Source organism: Schistocerca serialis, chromosome 10, assembly GCF_023864345.2.
Source record: "Schistocerca serialis cubense isolate TAMUIC-IGC-003099 chromosome 10, iqSchSeri2.2, whole genome shotgun sequence".
Taxonomy (NCBI): domain Eukaryota; kingdom Metazoa; phylum Arthropoda; class Insecta; order Orthoptera; family Acrididae; genus Schistocerca; species Schistocerca serialis.
In genome coordinates this window covers 249092797-249105036 of record NC_064647.1, presented here as the reverse complement: position 1 = coordinate 249105036, position 12240 = coordinate 249092797, and positions in this window count along the sequence as shown.

Here is a 12240-nt window from a genome sequence, read left to right as displayed (position 1 = left end):
CACAGAGATAATGCTCTGGGTAGAGCAAACCAAAGACTGCGATTCATTGGCAGAACACTTAGAAGGTGCTACAGGTCTACTAAAGAGACTGCTTACTTGTCCGCACTTGTCCGTCCTATTCTGGAGTACTGCTGTGCGGTGTGGGATCGGCATCAGGTGGGACTGACGGATGACATCGAAAAAGTACAAAGAAGGGCAGCTCATTTTGTACTATCGCAAAATTGGGGAGATAGTGCCACAGACATTCGTGAATTGGATTGGCAATCATTAAAACAAAGGCGTTTTTCGTTGCGACGGGGTCTTCTCATGAAATTTGAATCATTAGTTTCCTCCTCAGATTGCGAAAATATTCTGTTGGTACCCACATACATAGGGAGAAATGATCATCACGATAAAATAAGAGAAATCAGTCGTCGCACAGAAAAATTTAAGTGCTCGTTTTTCCCGCTCGCCGTTCGAGAGTGGAACGGTAGAGAGACAGCTTGAAGGTGGTTCACTGAACCGTCTGCCAGGCAGTTTGTGAACAGCAGAGTAATCACGTAGATGCAGATACAAAACATTACATTTGTGGGGCGGCGGGTGGAAAATAGTTATTATTTCTATTGTTCGTATGCCGTTCTCAACACAGGCTTTCTAACTACAATGCTGGCAACCACAAAGTGATTAGCAAAAATGTGAAGCCTGCAATTAAAGTTCAGTGCCCACTCTGATGGAGAAATAAAAATTGAAGTTCATTACTCTCAGGATTTAGAATGTCTGGGATTCATAGAAAATGCAGTTTACTATAACAATTTTCGCTATATTACGATAAAGCGTAAAATTCGAAACAAATGATTACCCATATCAGCTATTGTACTATCAGAGCTGTTCATAGTCTATTGCGCGGATCCTATTATCTCTAGATAACGAAACTGTTCAATAATCGTTATCGATGTCAATGTTGAAATTGAATGCTCGCCAGAATTTGATGTTAATACTCATCAAACGCCACGCTAGTAATGGTAGAAAGTCTGTTCTACGGCGACACGTGAAAATACGACATACGCAAACTGAGAATAAATTAACTGGATTCGTTCCGTTATTAACTCTTTACCCCAATGCGAACTCATTGTTACGTTCATACCGAGTTACATACTACGCCATCCCAGGCTGTTCCTGGCAACTGCGCAAACGCGACGCGGATTCAGACACGGAGTGTGCGGGTTGGTACGAATCTAGAAGGGAACTGGAGCCTGACTCTAGCTCCCACGCTCTTGTTTATATAGCTGCGGTGAGGACCGCCGAAGGCGCAGCCGACATTTGCCTTCCTGACTAGCCGCTGGGCTAGCAAAACACCACTTCAGTTTACTAAATAATTAATTGCTTCATTCGCTGAAGGCCAATGAAGCTCTCGATTAAATTGTGTAATTAGCGCACAGGTACGTATCTATAATAAAATTCTGATGTGGCTAGGTTACACAATGTTCGCGAGAGAATTATTTTAGTTGTGCTACACGCATAGATGAGCTCTGAACTTGCCCTTTGGAGAGATGCTACAGCTATAGTTTTATAGCTACCTTCTTGAAACTTCTCACATGTTTGTCACTATAGCGTATCTCCATTGTACCTAAATCAAAACATCCTAGCTTCATCTGATCACTTACTTAATCTATCTTGCTGCTACACTCTTAGGACACAAAAACAGAAAATCATCAATTTCAACCAAAATATTACTTTGTGAGATCCAGCATGCTGTTTCCATTAAACAACAATGAAAAAGGAATCCGAATATAAATTTTGAAGTTTCTAGCTCCTTCCTGTTGCGCCGATGATTTTTACGTAAAACGTCCAAATTTCGAAGACTAAGTTACCAAACTGAAACTTAACACATTGTTTTAGCATCACTCCTGACATGCTCTCAACTTTTCCGATTATTTACTTTATGTCTAAGGTGTTCCGCAAACATTCGTGACGTCATAGCTAGTTACAGCGGACTAGGCTGGCACACAATGAAAAGCGTATGAATGTTATATGGGGTGAGTAGGCTGTTTCCCTACATCACCCTCTACTTAATTTTTTTGAATGTAAATGAAAAAAATTAATTACAAAAGGGAAGCAAGAGTATAGCTTAACTCCATATGAAAATGGAAAAATTGAAATTTAAACATTTAGAAATATTAAAAGAAAACTTATCTACTTCAATTATCTAGATTGCTGGCATGTTCACTGCCTATTAAGCAAAACTGATAAGAACATCTATAGCATACGTAAACTGAAAGTCTGCAAAATTCATGGCACTAACGCCATGCATATTAAATTACTCATTAAACAAGTATAAAACGGATGGCATGATACTGCCTAGAAAATCACTCAATTTTAAATAGTTTCGAAAAACAACAAAACAATTTGGCATATATATTGCCTCAAATACATAAAAACACAAACATGTAAAATTATGAAATTGTCTGGCTCAAGTTTTACTTAATTAGGTGAAAATCTTAAACCTATTAAATTGTCTGTAGATATTTTTACATACATAAGTACAACGAAAATGTCATGGTTATTCTTGTTACATAAATAAGTAATGAAATCTTAAGTCCTTTCTACAGCTGAAAGAGAATTTCACAAATCATAACACTTCCATTTTTACATACGTTGTTGTATCCGCTTTGGCTGGCGGTCTACATTTTGATTCATAAGGGTAGAGGGGGGAAGTTGCTATGATGTGCGTCCTTCACGTCCACTCTATACTATAACCGGGAAAGGGGAGGCGTCACTGTCCCTGTGACTTGTGTCCAAGTCACTCCACGCTTTCACGCAGCTACTAAGCTGCCATTATCTGGTTTGTCCTGTAGAACAAACAAAAAGAGTGCCTCAGTCTCCGTTCACTTAATAGCTATGGGAGAATCACAATGAAATGGAGATATATATATACACATTTTACCTCTCAACTCGTTACTGAAACAAAGTTAACAGAACGGTTTTCTATTTCAAACTCACGGTTACTTTACTGTAATTAAATCGGTAAACAAATGGCTCAGTACGGCATTAATCACGTATTAAAGATGATTTTATGCCCGAGGCATACCATCATGAAATCTTTAAATCTAAAATTATTATTCCTGGGCCGGAACACTGAACCAATGCTTAGTACATTACTGATACATCTGTATTTGTTTACAGTCTAACTCATCATCAACTATCTCATTCTTAGAGATGGTATGAGTATACTTAATTATTAGTTGTCATCCTTAGCTTCTCTGAACGTTTGAGTAACTTGTGGTGATAGGAGTACAATTGCTGAGTGTTCAAAGCACGCTACGATTAGCCGATTACTAAATTAACTTATTGGTCTTTCGCTGCTGTGTCAGTTCCACATTTCATTGAAGTTTAATTATGCTGAGTTATCAATAATGATTCACGTCTGCATTTGTTATTCAATTAGGTTGCTAGTGTATGTACTTATGTAATACTCAGTGTATTAATAATTTAAAGCACAGGATAGCACATTGATTTTATTTCTACGGTGTATTGCAGCTGATCAGTTTGCTCACGTGGCAGTCCATTTCCACTCGATCGGATGCTGAAACCACAGGCAATCTCTCTCGACTACCTTTAAGTGCAATAAGCAATCGTGGATATGCGTTATGCTAAATTCCTTAAACCTATAGGACACCATGAGCTGCTTTGTCTCATCTAACATAAGGGTACCTATGGTCGCATTTACGCCTCCAACTCACAACCTTAATACGTGTAGACGTGTCCTAGCACACAGTACACCAAAATAATGGCCAGCTCCAACCTCATAAATACTTGAAGGAAGTGTCCGTCACGTCTCAACCACAAACACTATTCAATTCCATTACTATTGCCATTCTCTGCTATACAAGGTGAGTTAACCATTACAACGTATCTGCATATATTCCATAACACTAACCAATCTTTTATGTTATTTACAATTAGCTCTAATGCAGACAATAGGTCTCATCGCCACTTCAGCTTCTGCTTACAAACGAATTTTGCATATCCTTTTTAATTTACTGTGGAACCATTTCCACCAAAACAACACTCTGTACTTATAATATTACCAAGGTTCTTCCTAAAACGTATATATACTTGTTACTCAGATACATTCAAGTCTTCATTACTTCACACCTATTGTTTACTTGTCACTGTTAGGTTTGTCATATCCAGTAGTTTCTTCACTAATCGGTGGATGGTTATAGAACTCGTCGTTTATTACTGTCTTGATAGCCATATCGGAAAATTTTAGTATTGGATAGAAGGGGTCGAAACTTGGTGGATAGGAAAGATGAAGAATGAGTGAGACCTGAAATGGGGAAAGATCATCTCACACAGCTGGGACTGCACAGCTGCCACACTGTGTAGAGGTTACAGAACAACCTCCTCCCTACAGAATTCATTGGCTTATTACGAATTTCTTTAGGTCGATTACGTTTCTGAGACCTAATACTTTCTTACTCTTCGGGTACTCCAGCCTATACGCATTTGCATGTGGTTTTCCTATAATCCTGAAAGGTCCTTGGTATACGAACATGATTTTTTTTTTTGTTTTTGTTTCTGCTTCTGCTGTGTTCAACCTACCTTTACTAAGGTCAACATCTTCGTCCCAATACTTTCAATTTTTCAGAACACGTATAGGCAGCTCCCAAGTCTCATTAGTTACTATGTGTTTGTCAATAAATGGTACCACGACTACTCCGGTTATTGGCAAGACCATTTTTAACTGGCTTCTTTGAAAGTCAACACCACCTTGATACTTTGACAAGAAATCTATGCCAATTAGAACCTCGATACTGAGATTGTTTAATATTAAGCATGGATGACCAATTACATTACCATTAATATTATTAAAGGGCAGCAAAGCTTCTTGCTTTACCGTTTCTGACACCTTGCCAGTAGACCAATTATTCCCGGACCTGATACCCTCATTACTGTAAGCTTATCTTCACTAGGTAATGCATCAAAGGACTGAGACAACGCACTCAGCTCACTGCCACTGTCTAAGAGACAACGTACATTGACACCTAATATATTTACTAGAAATATAGGGTGGCTTATTCTAGGTTGTACAGGTGGTTCCTCAAATTCATCCAACAGTTCCTTTTGGATTTGTCTCCAGCTAAAGTGATTGACATCTGTCTTCACTACATTCAGGTCAAGGTGTGTAGGGGTTTCCTGAACCACATTTTCAGCTGCCTTTTCCAGTCGGTCTACTAATTTCAAATCAAAACACCGCACGACTTCATTACATTTAGTTTGCTGAACTTCACCCAAATTATAGTTGTCGGAGCGACTCTGCGCCTCCAAACCGGGCATAACACTAGTTACAGCTAAACCACTTTCATTATCATCGTCGGGTTCCTTTTCAAGTGACAACTGGTCACAGCCACTGGGTTCATCGACCCACAACAGGCTACCCTCTACATTCTCACTTACCTCCTGTCCTAAATATATTAGTACAGTATCAACATCCTGCACAGGCACTTTAGATAAGAGCACAAAATCCTCACCGTAAATATAAGCATGGATTTTTTCTGCTTCTTCGCCTGACAATTCAGTACTTCGTAGCTCTTCCCTAACATGACGTTGCTGCGCCTTCTCCTGCTCTTCCCACTTAGAAAGCGTCTCTAACACGGTATCAACTAAATACTGTATTATTGGAGGCTATCGACTCATCCGAATGCTCGGTTTGAGTATTTTGATCTGTCTTACCAATCGCTGTAATTACTGGCTTAGGAAAAGTAACCGCCTGGTGAGCGCCAGTGTCCTCATAGAGGGGAACGTTATCCGCTCTCTGCCAACTATAGTTTTCCCTATTGCCATTATTGTTAATGGGAGCAGCATTGCTTTCAACACTGTTGTTTACCTGTACATTTTCGTTACGAACAAAATTACTATCATCAGGTTGCCATTGTTGGTTATGGTTATCATTTCTCCATTTCCTACCTTTCCTAGGATGGCAAACACCTACTGTTCGGATGTTTACATTGCCATTCTGCTCATCCCAAAAATTACTACTAGTGCTATTACTATTATTACGTACCTACTCCTCATTGGCAGCAACATGCTCTACACGTTCCAAACATTCAATGAAACGGTCAAGATTGTCTCTAGGGGCGGATAGGATTCTAGTTTGCCAATACCATGGCATTTTAGCTTCAAGACCTAGTATTATGATTTCAGGTTTCAGCTTTTCCGTCAAATGTGAGAGACGTGAAATTCAAGATCTGGCAAACCCTTTGATAGATTCCCTGCCTGCATTGAACCGTTTCCCACTCCAAAATTCTCTCAATTCCTCATTCTGCTTATGACTAGACCAGTATTCATTACTGAAAGCAGTCTTAAGTTCCGCTAATGTGCTACACTTCAGCATGTCATCAGCTGAGTAACGCATTGCATCACCTGCCATATGACTTCTAATAAAGGAAATTTTCTCGCGTTCAGACCAAACTGATGGGAACACATCAAAATCGTTCCATAAATCTAGCGGATGGATATTTTTGTCTGGATCGAACTGTAAGAACTGCCGACACCCGATAAAAGCGCCGTTTGCAGCTGCAACTTGTTGTACACTACCATTACCAGAGGCTACTGAAACTACTTGACTCTCAATTTTAGCAATGTTAGTGGTAATAGTTTCTACTTCCATTTCTACATTACCTACTCTTTACAGAACGTGAGCAGTATGTCTTAATTGCTTCTACCTCTGCTTGACATATGTTCACTTTTACATTAACATCTTTAAATCTATCTGAGCACAGTTCAGAGACCGTTACCGTCGCAGGTTCGAATCCTGCCTCGGGCATGGATATGTGTGAGATGTCCCTCGGTTAGTTAGGTTTAAGTAGTTCTAAGTTCTAGGGGACTGATAACCTCAGATATTAAGTCCCATAGTGCTCAGAGCCATTGGAACCATTTTTAGTGTGAAAAATCTCTCATCTCATCACATGACTTCCCAGCTTTCCTCCACTGACCGGGATTTATGGGTTCGGCACCAGTTCTGTTCGGGCATCTGCATCACCGATAAGTGGCTTTGGAATTAGAGCTCACACTTCTTTTGCCGGCATATGCAGCACCCTCGGTGTTCTGGTGCTGACAGGGCTTGCGTGTGCTACATCCAGTTCTCCAGTTACTTTTGAGGCTACGATGTTACTTATGATCCGTCTTGATTGCAAAAATATTTATTCACATGACCGGTTTCGGTTCCTCTAGAAGCATCTTCAGATCTGCAATTTCGGGGCAACCGAAATTGCAGATTGGAAGATGGTTCGAGAGCAACCGAAACCGGTCATGTGAATAAATATTTTTGCAGTCAAGACGGATCATAAGTAACATTGAATAAACAGTAATTACCGTATCCCTTTGGACATTGTCTGTTTCTGCAAACTTTTGAGGCTTTCCTTCTCTGTTGTTCGTCATATTCCCCTTCAGTGATTGTCACAAAGGCTCCACCGTAGCTGAGTGGAGAGCGCACCGGCGTGTCATGGCGGGCGGCCGGGTTAGATTCCCGGCTGTGTTGGAGATTTTCTCTGCTCAGGGACTGGGTGTTCGTGTCATCATCCTCACTTCATCCTCACCGACGCGCAAGTCGCCGAAGTGGCGTCACCTCAAAAGACTTGCACCAGGCGGAGAGGCCTGCCCGACGGGAGGCCCTCGTCACACTTGAACACACAGGTTCGTCTGCGTTGGACTTTTCGGATGATTTTTCCCGTATCTCCAAATACCGCGCAAAGCTTCGATGTGATGCCTCTTGAAACATCTAGTACTTCGGCTACTGTGGTTACCAAAGCACATACCACACGACCACAAACAGTTTGCCCAGCCTGGAGTATATTTACTTCCAACACAACACGATGCACTCACAAGTGCACAGAACGCTGTTGCGTCCACAGTTGACTAATGGGAATGATCCATTAGGTAACAAGTCCATCATCCCGCTTCACGTAAACTCACCATTGTATTTCAGTGAATTAAACAGGTGCTGCCCCTGGTCAGGCTGCACAGAGCGTCCTGCAGGCTCGGCGGTTGTGTTCCAGAATGCATTTCTCGGGATGTTTCCAACTACTGTATGAGTAACTACTCGGAGACGTTTGAAGTGGAACGACCAACAAAAGAAACTACAGGAAAATCAGTCGCCAGACTGAGATTCGTGGGGAGATTCTGGGGGAAATGTAATTCACCCACCAAAAAACTTACTTCAAAATACTTAATAGCCCGATTGCGGAGTATTATTCATCAGCCCGGAACATTACCAGATAACATTAATAAGAGAGACTAGATCCAAGGAAGAGCTGCACGTTTCGTGACGGGGCCGTTGCCTCGGTGGGGGGAGGTGGTCGACAAACTCCCGTGGCAGACGCTGCGCGAGAGGCGGCGTGAATAACGGGAGGGTTTGCTGTCGGCGCTCAGCGTGCATCTTCCAAGGGAGTCCGACAATGTATTCCTCCTCGTCACTGACGCTTCGCGAAGGAACCGTGAGGAGGACGTCGTAGGAATCAGCCGGAATCAGAGGTGACAAGGCGCTTTACCCGACAGTCGTGCTTCTGAAGCTGCTTTCGTATGTGAAACAGGGAGGAGGGGGCAAAAGGACTCTCCACCACACACTGTACGGTGGCTGCCGAGTACAATGCGGATACAGACGGATGTGTACCCCAATTTGGTTCTGCTCAGTTTTGTAACATCGTATCCCTACTTGTTGTTTCAATGTAGTGTCGTGATCCAGCAGCCTTGTGTAAGATTTGTTACTATAATATGCCTGGCATTATTGTTGCGTTCCCCCTTCTATCTTGTTTAAGATACTGGAATACAAGGCTGAATTTACATAAAGCGGGATGATAAACTTGTTCCCTAATGGATCATTCCCATTAGTAATCAGACAACTTACACGTTTTTTTGTCCGTCGATTAACCGCATATTTTCTTCCGTAATTAGTCTCCTCCTAGTACCCATTCACAGGCACTCAACTCATAATTTTTTCTGAGCAATTGTGAAACAGTTAACAGCAAATGGCTCGCTTAGACTACAGATTTTCTATCGTCGAGTATATTTACATATTACTCAAATGCAGTGACTATCACGTTGGGGATCTATTTGTGTTCTGAGTTTTACTAATTACAAATTCCTTTTCAGGAGTCTAAGCCAGCAAAATGTGTCAGCTTTTCCTACAAGATGCACGACAAGAAAATGCTTTTCTCGTTCAAAGGAGGATCGTTTTGACATTAGTAAATCTCCAAGTTCAGGAAGACTTCGGGGTTTAAGGTCGTTTAAGCGCATTAATCCACAACGATCCACGACAGTGTACACGAGACCTGACAAATGTGATGAACTGTGATCGTTCCACCATAGTGCAACTTTTGCACGGAATGGGGAAGGCTCCAAAATAGGCTGTGCGGCTACTGAATGAATGCTCTAAGCCAAAATCAAAGTAATCAGTGGATGACCGTATGTGGATCTCTGCTCGCTTGCGATGAATGCGCTCGTGATCAACACCTGCCATTCCTATCTTGCATGGTTACTGGTGCTGAGAAACGGTGTCTTTATGCTAGGATAAGGAAAAGAAAGGAACGGCTGAGCCCAAAAGAAGCAGCAACTGCCTGCATGAAGACCAGCTGGCGTCCACAGAAGATAATGTCACGCATCTGGCGGGACAGCGGCGGTGTGTTGTACTAAGAGACATGCTTCAAGGTGTGACGTCACTCCACGGTAACGGCTGCACGCATTCTGAGTAACACCGCACCGCACACAGGTCATTCCGCACCCATGTTGTTCACTTGACCTTGTACTCTGATTTTGACCTTTTCCCCCCTCTGTCAATCAATAATCAAGGAACTTCGTTTCCGGTTGAAAATGGTCTCCAGCCATGGCCCGAAGAGTTTCTCGCCTCAAAACACGTGATTTCTACACTCGGAAAATCTAAACGTTATCCCATCGTTGGAAGACTGTTGTAAATAGTGAAGGAGATTGTATTATTGATAACTAAAATCTCCATTATATGTATCTTTTGTGTTTGTTAAACTTAAAGAAATACATTACGAACTTACGCAATAAACGACACACATTTGGATAGTCAAATTTGTAAACCACTTTCTGAAACTAATAAAATTGATTGTGTAAAGAGTTCATAAAATGTTTTTATGCATCAGTTACTAATTGCCAATGCCTGTGATGTGACTGACACACACAGTGGTTACGGTTACTACAAGCCACACCACAAGTTGGGGAACGGGGCCAAATTTCTAGTAGTTTTCTGTCGAGTAGAGATTTTCACAAATGTTTTATTCATATCTTACAGAAACTAGCAATACGGTGCTAACGCCAATCAAAGTAATTTATAGCAATACAATAATTTAAAAAATTTAAAGAACATTAGTAAACAGGCTACTAAATACAGAACTTTCATAAAGTACGGTGAGGTAGTGAAGCTACCAACACCGCCATTAGAAAGATTAAACAGGTCTCAGGAAACACACGATTAATGGCAATAAAAGGAATTTACAAACTTGGAGGAATTTAAAAAAATTTTAAACGAGTGTCCTGGAATATCATTAGAACTTAAGATATGACGGACCCGTGTAAAGCGGACACAAATCACCCACTCAGGGATGCTCAGGCTAGACAGAATACTGACCAATTTAAATACGCCCGTAAACACAATTGCCACTCTCGGGCTGGTCACTGCACAGACTTTTAGCCAGCGAAAACTTGTTATAAGATGGCTTAAATTGCTGACAGAATTAGAGCTAACCTCGTGCAAGGAAACATTACACCACAGTCATGAATGAGCGACCACATGATCCGCCAACACGAAGCATGAATTTACTCATAACCCACGACAGAATAGCGAAACAATTAAACTGCCAAAACTACACCTCCCATCGGACAGTAACAAGAGGAGGAGGAAAGATCACTCTTCAATTACAACGGTGCCAGGGACAGGAAACACGGTCGCCCGAGGCCACAAGGCAGAAGAGACGTTGGTTACACAAAATTATTACTTAATGATTAGACCTTCCACGAACTTAACTTGCAATTACGCTCGAACAGGCAGTAAACGACCTCCGATGGCAAGGATCCACACATCCGACCGCGCACGCGTCGCCAGCGTACCCAACACGCCACGGTCACGCGACAACACGCTCTGCCACCGGAGTCCACGTCTTCTCTGCAACGTTAACGGGTAGTGACCGCTCCTTCATGTTAGGTGTCTCCTTTTAAACACCAGTGTTGAGACAGAGGATTTAAAGAAGCTTGTTAACGTCCCACCAAGGCGAAATGAACAGCAACTACTCGTGGGGCGATTCTGTATACAACCAACAAGCGGGGAACTCTTCCGCCCACTCGACCCACAAGTTACACACAACCGACATACATCACGTGGCGACTCGGTACAGCCGACCACGCCTGCTTCGCGCTGGACAGCCACACTGCCCTCCCTTGTCCACCACACTCTCTCTGTGCGCAACGCCCCTACTTCCGCTCCACCACCTGAGGTTACAACCGGTCAAAGATCCCTTCCTCCATAGCAGTTTCCCGGAAGCAAAAACGCAGATATCGATAGCAGAGGGAAAAGACAACCAAGCAGCCACTTAATGACAGACAACACATCAAACAAACATGTCAGGGGAAGAAAAGGAAAGCCAATGCAATCTAAACACAAGGTGTAGCACGAGTCGACACACGGCTCAGTGACGATAAGGTTTTGTCTGAGTGTGCCACTGGGGTAAAGTCCCGAATGTTTTGCCCATGTTGTGGGAATAGCATTCGGAGCATAAACTTGCTGGCCCACTCAGGAAAAACCTTACCGTCACATCCCATGCACTGCCAGACCATAGTGATGAAGTAAGAGCAGTAAGGGCACGCAAGAAAACATTTAGATGTTAACCGTTCACGTGCTATTTTAGAGTGGAGCAGTCAAAAATACTTCGATGGACCGCCTTCCAAGTACTGCACTGTCAACTGCGGAACTGTCAAGTAGACGATGGCGGTGTTTCATACAGAGTGCGAAATGATTTGGCTGTAGCTTGCAATCAAATTCAAATTAACTTTTCAGCTTCAACTTCAGGTGAAAATCGTGTTACCTCACCGTCGTAGCACCCAGATTGGGAACAGCATTAGGTCTATAAGATCTGTGATACAGGAACTTCGCGCTACTGAACATAGAATAGCATTAGTTTATCGCTTAACTGCTATGGTTTTCAGCAAACGAGGAAAATATATTCATTTCTGTTGTATGTGCGA